We start from the raw sequence: 8,084 nt of genomic DNA on the forward strand, positions 1-8,084 counted from the left end.
AAGAATGAAATATAGCCTTTCCAAATCAGCCCTGCTAAACTCCTCCTCTTGAACTTTGGAGGTGAACATTCATAGTTGGCTAACAATGAAACTTTGTGTTCATCTGGGAAGTGATTGAGGCAGAATCTTATGATTTGGTTTACAAAGTCTTTGGTTTCTTCTGCAGGCTTTGAGTTGGGGTGTAAGTGAATAGATTACCAGGAGTTCAAATTGGTATGTATGGGGTTTGCTTGTGTGTATGGGGGTCTTTCTGCCTTTGTACAAAAAGGAACTTTATTGGTGATGATTCCTGTACGTGATCTGAAAGAAAGCAAAATGTCAGCCGCCTTGAGGTTTTTTTCTTTTGAATTTGTTGATCTCAGTAAGATGGGGTGCTCTAATGCTGTAGCGTCAGCTGGACAGAATTCTGAGATGAAGACTGCTGCTGTCTTGTAAGTAACCCTTTACCTATCATCAGGGAGCTCAGCTTACCTCCTTGGTTAACTGATCACATCTTGTTTTGCATTTCAGTAGCTGTGCTAGCAGTAGTTCAAGTCACTGGCAAGTGCCATCTAACCGTTCTATTTTTAACCAGAGATCTGATAGATCTCTGAAGCTGGGTAAGTGGTAAGCTGATGACACAGAGACAGAAAACCTAAGCAAGAAACAAAGGCTGAAGTAAAGCATGACTTTTTTTGGATGGGCCCTCTGTACTGCAGGGTGAACCACGGCTGTGATGAAGTTTACAAGAGCTAGTTTATTGCAGCAAATGAAGAGTTATGATACAAGGCCTTAACATTTGTTAAAATGGCAGATGCTTGTGGCATGTTCCCTGTTGTTGATGGTGATGGGGAGTGGTGAGTCAGCAGGGGGACTCTGTGGAAAGGTCTGTACATAAACAGATAAGAACTTGAAAAACTTGTATAAAATATTTACATGCTTGAGGGCTTTAGGAATCTAGTGATGTGTTCATGAAACTGGTTGCATCTGTTTAGGAATGCTTTGTTTTTGCTTTAATGTGAGCTGTCACACTTGCGGTTTTATGTGTGTCATAGGAGTTATTCATAAAGCACTTGTTTCTTTCTCTAGTACTTCAGATACCCGGGGTGTGCTTGCAGAGAAACATACTGAACCTTAAACTGTTCTTGGGGTTTTTTGGGGGTGGAGGGGGGAGGGTTAGGAAAAAAGCAGGATTATACATATTCATATTATATACTAATCTGTGCTTAGTGGGAGTTAAGTCCTATGAGTAGAAGTAAAAATCAAACCTTTTTAAAAACTTTGTTTCTGGAATACTTCCTCTATTGAAGTTAGTTGTAGATAAAACTAGGAGAACTCTATATAAGAGCAGCTGGTTTCAGTTTTCACTTCAGTAGCAGCTTAAACAGCAACTTAGTCCTACTCTGCAAGATAGCAGAAAATTTAAAAGCATTTTTTCATAGAAGCGTTTCCTGTAGAACTAGCGCTGCAGTAAAATGCTGCAAAGTTAGCTAACAAAACACACAGAACTGTTCCATTTCTAAACAGATACACCTTGGGGAAGATATTCAAAGTCTTCATATTTCTTCCATGATAAAATGAAAAGCCAGGCTTTGTTCAAGACGTTTCACTCTTTGTGAAACTATGTAGTTCTCATATTCTACATTAAATGTAAAAGAATAACAGACTCAGCACTGGTTTAAACTGGTCATCACAAAGAACTGGCTTATGCAAGGAAGCACTAGCAATAGGGACTGCATTGTACGAACGCAAAACTGCAATTATGTGAGCTCGTCTGTTAGAATAGACAAACAGCGTCCGTATCAAACCGTCTGCGCTGAGCTTGTGGCTTGCACTGTTAGCCTCAGATTTTTTGGGAAAGGGTTTTCATTTGGTAGGAAGATGACAGAAGGGAAAGAATCCTCACTTTGGATTCCCAGTGCTTTGTGAACAGTTTTCCGTAGTGTAATGTGTTATACAGAGCTTTGTAGGTTCTGTCCTGCAGGATAGCATGTCCTGTTGGAGTAGCTGACCCTACTTTTATATGAAACTAGCAGTTTCATATAAATAGATGTAGTGTGAAACAAATGACAGGTTTGATACTTCATTACAGAAAGTAGGATTACGTTTCTTAGTCAGGAGATATCTACAGAAAAATGTCAGCTCTACTATAGCAGCGTTTTTCTAACTACTTGGCTATAAAGTAACTCCCAGCTAGGAGTTAGACTGGCCCTTAGCTTGCTACTGAAAACTTGCACCTCACGTCTGTGCTTCATGGCAGATGTCCCGTAAGTGGTGATGTTTGTGGGAGGGTGGAATTTCTGTGGCAGTTGGACGAAGCCATTCATTTTGAAACCAAAACCTCACTTCTGAGTAGTTGAAGACATTGGTGAGGCAGTGTCACAGGCTGCTCACCTACACCCAGCTCACTGCAGAGCAGAATTAGTACTGACACTTTATCAGAGTCTGGTTGCAGATCCCTTGGAGGTTGCTATGTGAAAGAGGTGTGTTTTCCTTCCCACACAACTTGAATGTCTGCATATTTTGGGTATTGTTATTACTAACACTGAAATTGAGAGCTTTAGAAAGCAAAATTCAACGAAATCACCCTGCAGTGTTGTGAAGTCTGTTTTCTCTCAGTCCAGGAGAACATAGAGCTAAGGCATGCTGTCATTTAATTTACTGCTATAATGTTAAAGGCAGGTAGTCCTGCATGTTGTTGAGATGTCTTTATCTGTTCTCTGCCTTGCTTGTTATGTGTTGTTTTTTAGGATTTACTTGCAATGTTGCTGATAAGCAATAGCATGTTGCTGAGATGATAATTTATTAGCTGAGCATAGAGTGGTGTGATCCTTTCCTACTCCACAAAAGTGCCACTGTTGTTAGGCATTAATTTAAATTAAAAGCATTCAGCACCAAACAAAGCAAGTATTTTGTGTATTGTACTGACATGTCTTCAGGAGGGACAGAGAAGCCTTGGTTACAGGCTGCACCAATACAGTTCAAGACTTCAGGCTTAAATTTTTTTTTTTTTTAAATAATGGTTTAGTGCTCATTACTAGTCTCCCATCTATTTCCTGGAAGCACAAGGTATTGAAGGGAGTGAGTGGTACTGGTGTTTGTTACACACAGATAAGCTTTTTGATATTTTAGAATAGACACGAACCTTTTTGCTAGTAATACACAATGAAGCAGTTCATTTTTAAACCATGCTCTTGCACTTAGGAGAATTTCTAATACCATGGAAAGACTATAAAAGTGTTTGCAAATAGGTTGTTGCTTTCCATTAAAAAAAAAAAAAGATTTGACTCCTAAAGTAATCCTTTTATTTAAACTCACAATTCAGTGCTTACAGCCTGAAGGATTCAAATATTTATTGAAAGCTGTTGGAAGCAGATTCCCATTTGGTTAAACCAGGAGTGAAACCAGTTACCAGAACTTGGATATCAAACCTCTTCAGCTGGAGAAATATTTTTTTAAAAATAACCTTGCACTGACCTAGCTACTGAAATCTTGATGGTTCAGAGTCAGTGTATCAGGTTATAGCTGTGTCTGTAGTTGCAAGGTTAGTGTTTGAGTGATTGTTTACTTCTGTGAGACAAAGCTAAATAGTTTCCATCAGCAATTATGAATACAAAGTTTCTCTATAATAATAATCTTTTTAAAGATGAAAACAGGGCTGATCTAAACTGTCATTGTCTAACAGTGCAATCATGAGCCCAACTTTATTGATAACAGTAATTGCCATCATGCAAAATAGCTCCTGACAAGGGTAAGATTGGAAGCCTGACTTTGAACATCGGGAACTCAGCTGGCCTCATGCTTATAATGCTGATGGTGGCTCTGGCATTTCAGGGACCAGCAACAGGGATTAGAAAGATGACAGCTGTTCCGTAGCTGGAGGGTGAGGAGCTGAACCTAGTACGATATGGGTTGTCATCTGTCTCTTTCTTAGCTCAGGCACCACTACTAAAAGCACAGAAACCACAGCTGTATTGCAAATTGTGCCTTACATAGGCTGTCGATAAAATGTGTCTTCTGATATTTTCCTGGCAATGCTCAGACTGGATTTCCAGAGCTGTGTATATACACTGATACATGTATCATTGTAGTGTGGTGTTTACTACCTTACAGAAATACTTGTGTTGCTGTGTAAAATTATGTGGTCCTCAACTAATAAAACTTCATGAAATCAGATATTCTGGTGAAAAATGTTTGTCTATATACATCCAGTTTAACAGACTGAAATGCACATGCTTCTGGAAGCAGGTGCTTTTCTTTATCATTTTATAGTCATCATCCCGCATTGTACATAGGTCCTAGAGACTTTGTGTTAATTATTTTTAGAACTAGTCTGGAGGTTCCTTTTGTAATCTTGCAGCTGTTTTCTTGTTGAGGCACTGAAGAAAGACAGGACAAAGAAGAAAATAATTGATTCACCTCAGAACTTAAGTCTTGTGAATGAAAAATAGAGTATGGCAAAATTATGCATAACTGCAATTTACTTTTTACATTGTGGGAAAACCTATCACTCAGTTGGTCAGTTATGTTGTTCAATAAACTTCTGCTTTGAAAGTAGTGCCCATCTGCATGCACATTTCTTGTCAGGCTTGGAGGAATGGAGTGAGTGGTTCTGGGAGAAAAACCCCCAAATAATCTTGTCTTTACAGTCAAATTACTGCAAGAAGGTTTTAGGAGAGAGATCTCATCAATAATAAAAGACAAGGTGACAAAATGGTGGTATCCCTTAAAGCTGTTTCATGTTTAAAAAAATAAAAATAAACACTTATTCCAAACAGGACTATTTCTCCAGTGACACCAGCTGTATTAAGTAGAGTACACGAAGGTTATACCAGCTCTGTCTCTGCAAGCATTGCTTTTCTGCAGGTGAAATCAGCCAAATAATGGCAGTAGAACACAATTATTTTTCTTAATTCTCGCATTGTCACTGTAGAACTGTTTTAGTATTTAAGGACATCATATAGTTACAGACAGTATTTCCAGACAGCTCCCTTCAAAGAGCTGCTAGTGTGAACTCTTACCCATCACAGAGTACCAGGCCATAGAGGCTTATAGAGCCACCTCTCAGCTCTCTGGATGCGTGTCTCCAGACCACAAGCTCAGTACTGTTGACAGAAGTTTTGTATTGGACTTTCAACTCCAGCCCCCAAGTGTTGAATTAAGGTTGCTTTAAAACCAGATATGAAAAATCAGATGGGAATGAACATCCTAAAGTTACAAGATCAAACGTAACCGTGTTTTCTTCTTAACTTAGCTTCTGGCTAGCATCATGCTGCCTATGTAACAGCTTTTTGTTTTGTTTTTTTGTTACCTACTAGTAGTGTGTAATCGCTGTACCAGTAAGTGTTTGGCAGCTGGGAAGCCTGGAGGTATGCAGAAGAGTGAACCTTGCTGTAAAGCTAACTATTCACTTTCCAGAAAGAGAATTCTAGTATGTCTTTTACAGTTGTGAATACCTCTACATTATGATAGGGCAGAGGAACCTTAAAATTAGTAAAAGACTTTTTTGGGGGAGGTGTGATGTCTTAAGCCTGTATCTGTTGTTGCATCTTCAGTCACACTACCATGCTTTTAGTGGATGCAAAAAGAGGTTCATCTGGGTTTTCTTAGATGTATTTTAATTTTCTTTCAATTTGCTGTTAAATAACACTGAAACAAGTTTTTAAGTAAAGATTTAAATCACTCAACTTAGGAAACATTAGAGCATAAAGATATCTAATTCAATACTGCAGAAAAAAGCAAATATCATTTAAATAACTGGTTTTACTTTGTTTAATAAGAAAAGTACTGTTTTCTTTTCAATCCTCTACCCTACCGCTCTCAGGGGAGTGAAATACTGGTGCTGTTTCTCTGTATGGGCAATTCTTAACTATTTGATTGCATACAAAATGTAACCCCTGCAGAAACTGGATCTTTTGCAGCGGCACGTCTGATTTGTATGAAATATTGCAGTAATTGGCTTGGTTGGTTCTGTCAGAGTGATCTCTAAATGAAAGTGACAGTAACTAGTTCTGACTGTTTTTCATTTTCTTCAGGGTAAAACTATGAGACTGTAAGTGACTTACTGGTTTTATTGCTTTCAATTAGCAACCCAATTTTATGCTCTTAATTATCATTTAATTGGATTGCCCCTTTACACTCAGAGCTTGGCAGCTAAACCAGCTGATTTAGTATTTGGCACAACCGAGGGGATGAAAATTTCTTCCATAAATCTTTCTCTAGAGTATACGTTACTCCTAGCATAGAAACTCTTCTCCAGAAGTAGCAAATCTGCTTTAATATCTCCTTTCTGGCCTCCAAATTTGCACCCCCTCATTTGTGCGCAACTCTGAATCCACTATTTGAGTGGTTGTTTCAACTGAGGGGGCTGAAGCCTCTGAAGTAAATCTTTGGTTTAACATGTAACCAGACTGGACATATGAACAGTTCTTAAATTAGAGTGAAAAAGGTAATGTTGGTATACATGTAAGTTGTGCCTGTAGCTGTTCTGTCATGTTGCATGCTCTTAGCAGAGGGGGAATTAGCATTGTAAACTGACCTCTGAGTGTAAACTAGAGGACAGGACAGGGGTTGGGAATGCTTTTAAAAAGGGACTGAAAGGGAGAAAGGAAGAGAAAGGAAAAGTCAGTGGTTTAGGGACTGAGGGAGAAGTAGCATGTTGGCTGGGAGAAGAGGCCCTTCCTGAACCTTCAGCTACAGCCCTCTTCACTCCCCAGCAGAGGAAATGAGGAGGAAATAGGAAGGGTATGTTGCTCTCCCATTCCTTGTCCTGGGCTCAAAAAAATGTGGGTAACATCATCCTCCCTGGAGCTGATTACATGTGTGGGTTTAAAAGAACCATCCACCATCTGGTGGCTGGGCTTCTTTTTTTTGTCAGCTTCTGGCCCCTCTAAACTGGGAGTGAGAAGGGAGAGCTGTTCATATTGATGTTAAATCAGTTAGTAGAGGAATCTCTCTTTTAACCTCCTTCTGTAATCCTTCGGGTTAAATGTTTTCAGCTCGTAGTTCAGCTGCAGTTATTTGTAGCTGGCATTCACATTTGCTCTCTAATTCAATTTAGATGATGCTGCTTGGCCCAAATTAGAGCAGACTAGTACAGGAGCTTGGTGCATGTAGATACCGATCCCTAACTCCATAGTTAAGGTCATCCAAGTAGAGCTGAAAATATTTCCCCTCAATTTTAATGTATAGTTATCTGGCTTGAATTCACTTGTGGAATTGTGATTTATACTGTCATATCTTATTTGTCAGATTTCTCAACTACTGAAAATGCTGAGTATCAACCTTATGGTCATTACAGAAATACTGTAATATTTTCATTAACTCATGTGGTTTCAGTTCCAGCTGTTTTCCAGTTATTTATTGAAGTCTATTTTCTGAATAGCTTTGATCTACACATTCTTCAGAGATGAGATTTTACTCATACATGTATCTACTTATAGGTGAGGAATTCGAAACTGGAGCATGAGCAAGAGAAAAACAAGATCTTGTCAGAAGCCTTAGAGACACTAGCTACCGAACACCATGAGCTAGAGCAGTCTCTGGTTAAGGGATCTCCACCTCTCAGCATCATCAGTGAAGAGCAGTTCTATGATGCTGTTTCAGGTAAGTGACGATGTCCAGAACATGTGTAGCGAGCACGTGTGGTGAATGTGTTGGGAGGGGCATGAGGGGGTGGAAACAATCTCTTTTAAGCAAAATCTCTGCCTTTCTAATGTGGAACTGATTTTAAGAGAATGTTTCATGTGTTTTTTGAGTTCACCTGTAGAATTGTACTGTTTTGCATTAGTTAGCATGACAAAGTCACAGGGCAGTCATGAAAGGTCTGATTGCTTGAGTGTCTATGCCCTTTTTTTAAAGAGCAAAACTATTTTAGGAATGTAACTGTATCCAGTAGCCTTCTGACTTGCTTTCCCCATGGTGGTGTATGGTTTTTTTTTTCCTTCTTCTGTTTTACGATTGGTCCATACAAACCCCTAGTCTTGAGGAATAACAAGGTTAAGAAAAGCTTGTTCTATTTCAATTTTGTATGCCTGAAGTGTCACAGGTGGGAGGAAAGGATGAATCAAAATCCTGCCTGCATTTCTGAAATATCTGCTCTTTCC

The 8,084-nt window shown here is 39.1% G+C and overlaps 1 protein-coding gene across 2 annotated transcripts in view; it reads left to right on the plus strand.

The window, feature by feature from the left end:
- The first annotated feature begins 7,427 nt into the window (after nucleotides 1–7,427).
- Nucleotides 7,428–8,084, plus strand: part of OSBPL1A (oxysterol binding protein-like 1A) — a 26,349-nt gene continuing 25,692 nt past the window's right edge. For both annotated transcript variants that reach the window (XM_010130973.1, XM_010130974.1), the window contains exon 1: nucleotides 7,428–7,584. The gene's annotated coding sequence lies outside the window, so the exon portion shown is untranslated. The remainder of the gene's footprint in view (nucleotides 7,585–8,084) is intronic.

The sequence above is a fragment of the Buceros rhinoceros genome, unplaced genomic scaffold, assembly GCF_000710305.1.
Source record: "Buceros rhinoceros silvestris isolate BGI_N320 unplaced genomic scaffold, ASM71030v1 scaffold2222, whole genome shotgun sequence".
In the NCBI taxonomy this organism is placed as follows: Eukaryota; Metazoa; Chordata; class Aves; order Bucerotiformes; family Bucerotidae; genus Buceros; species Buceros rhinoceros.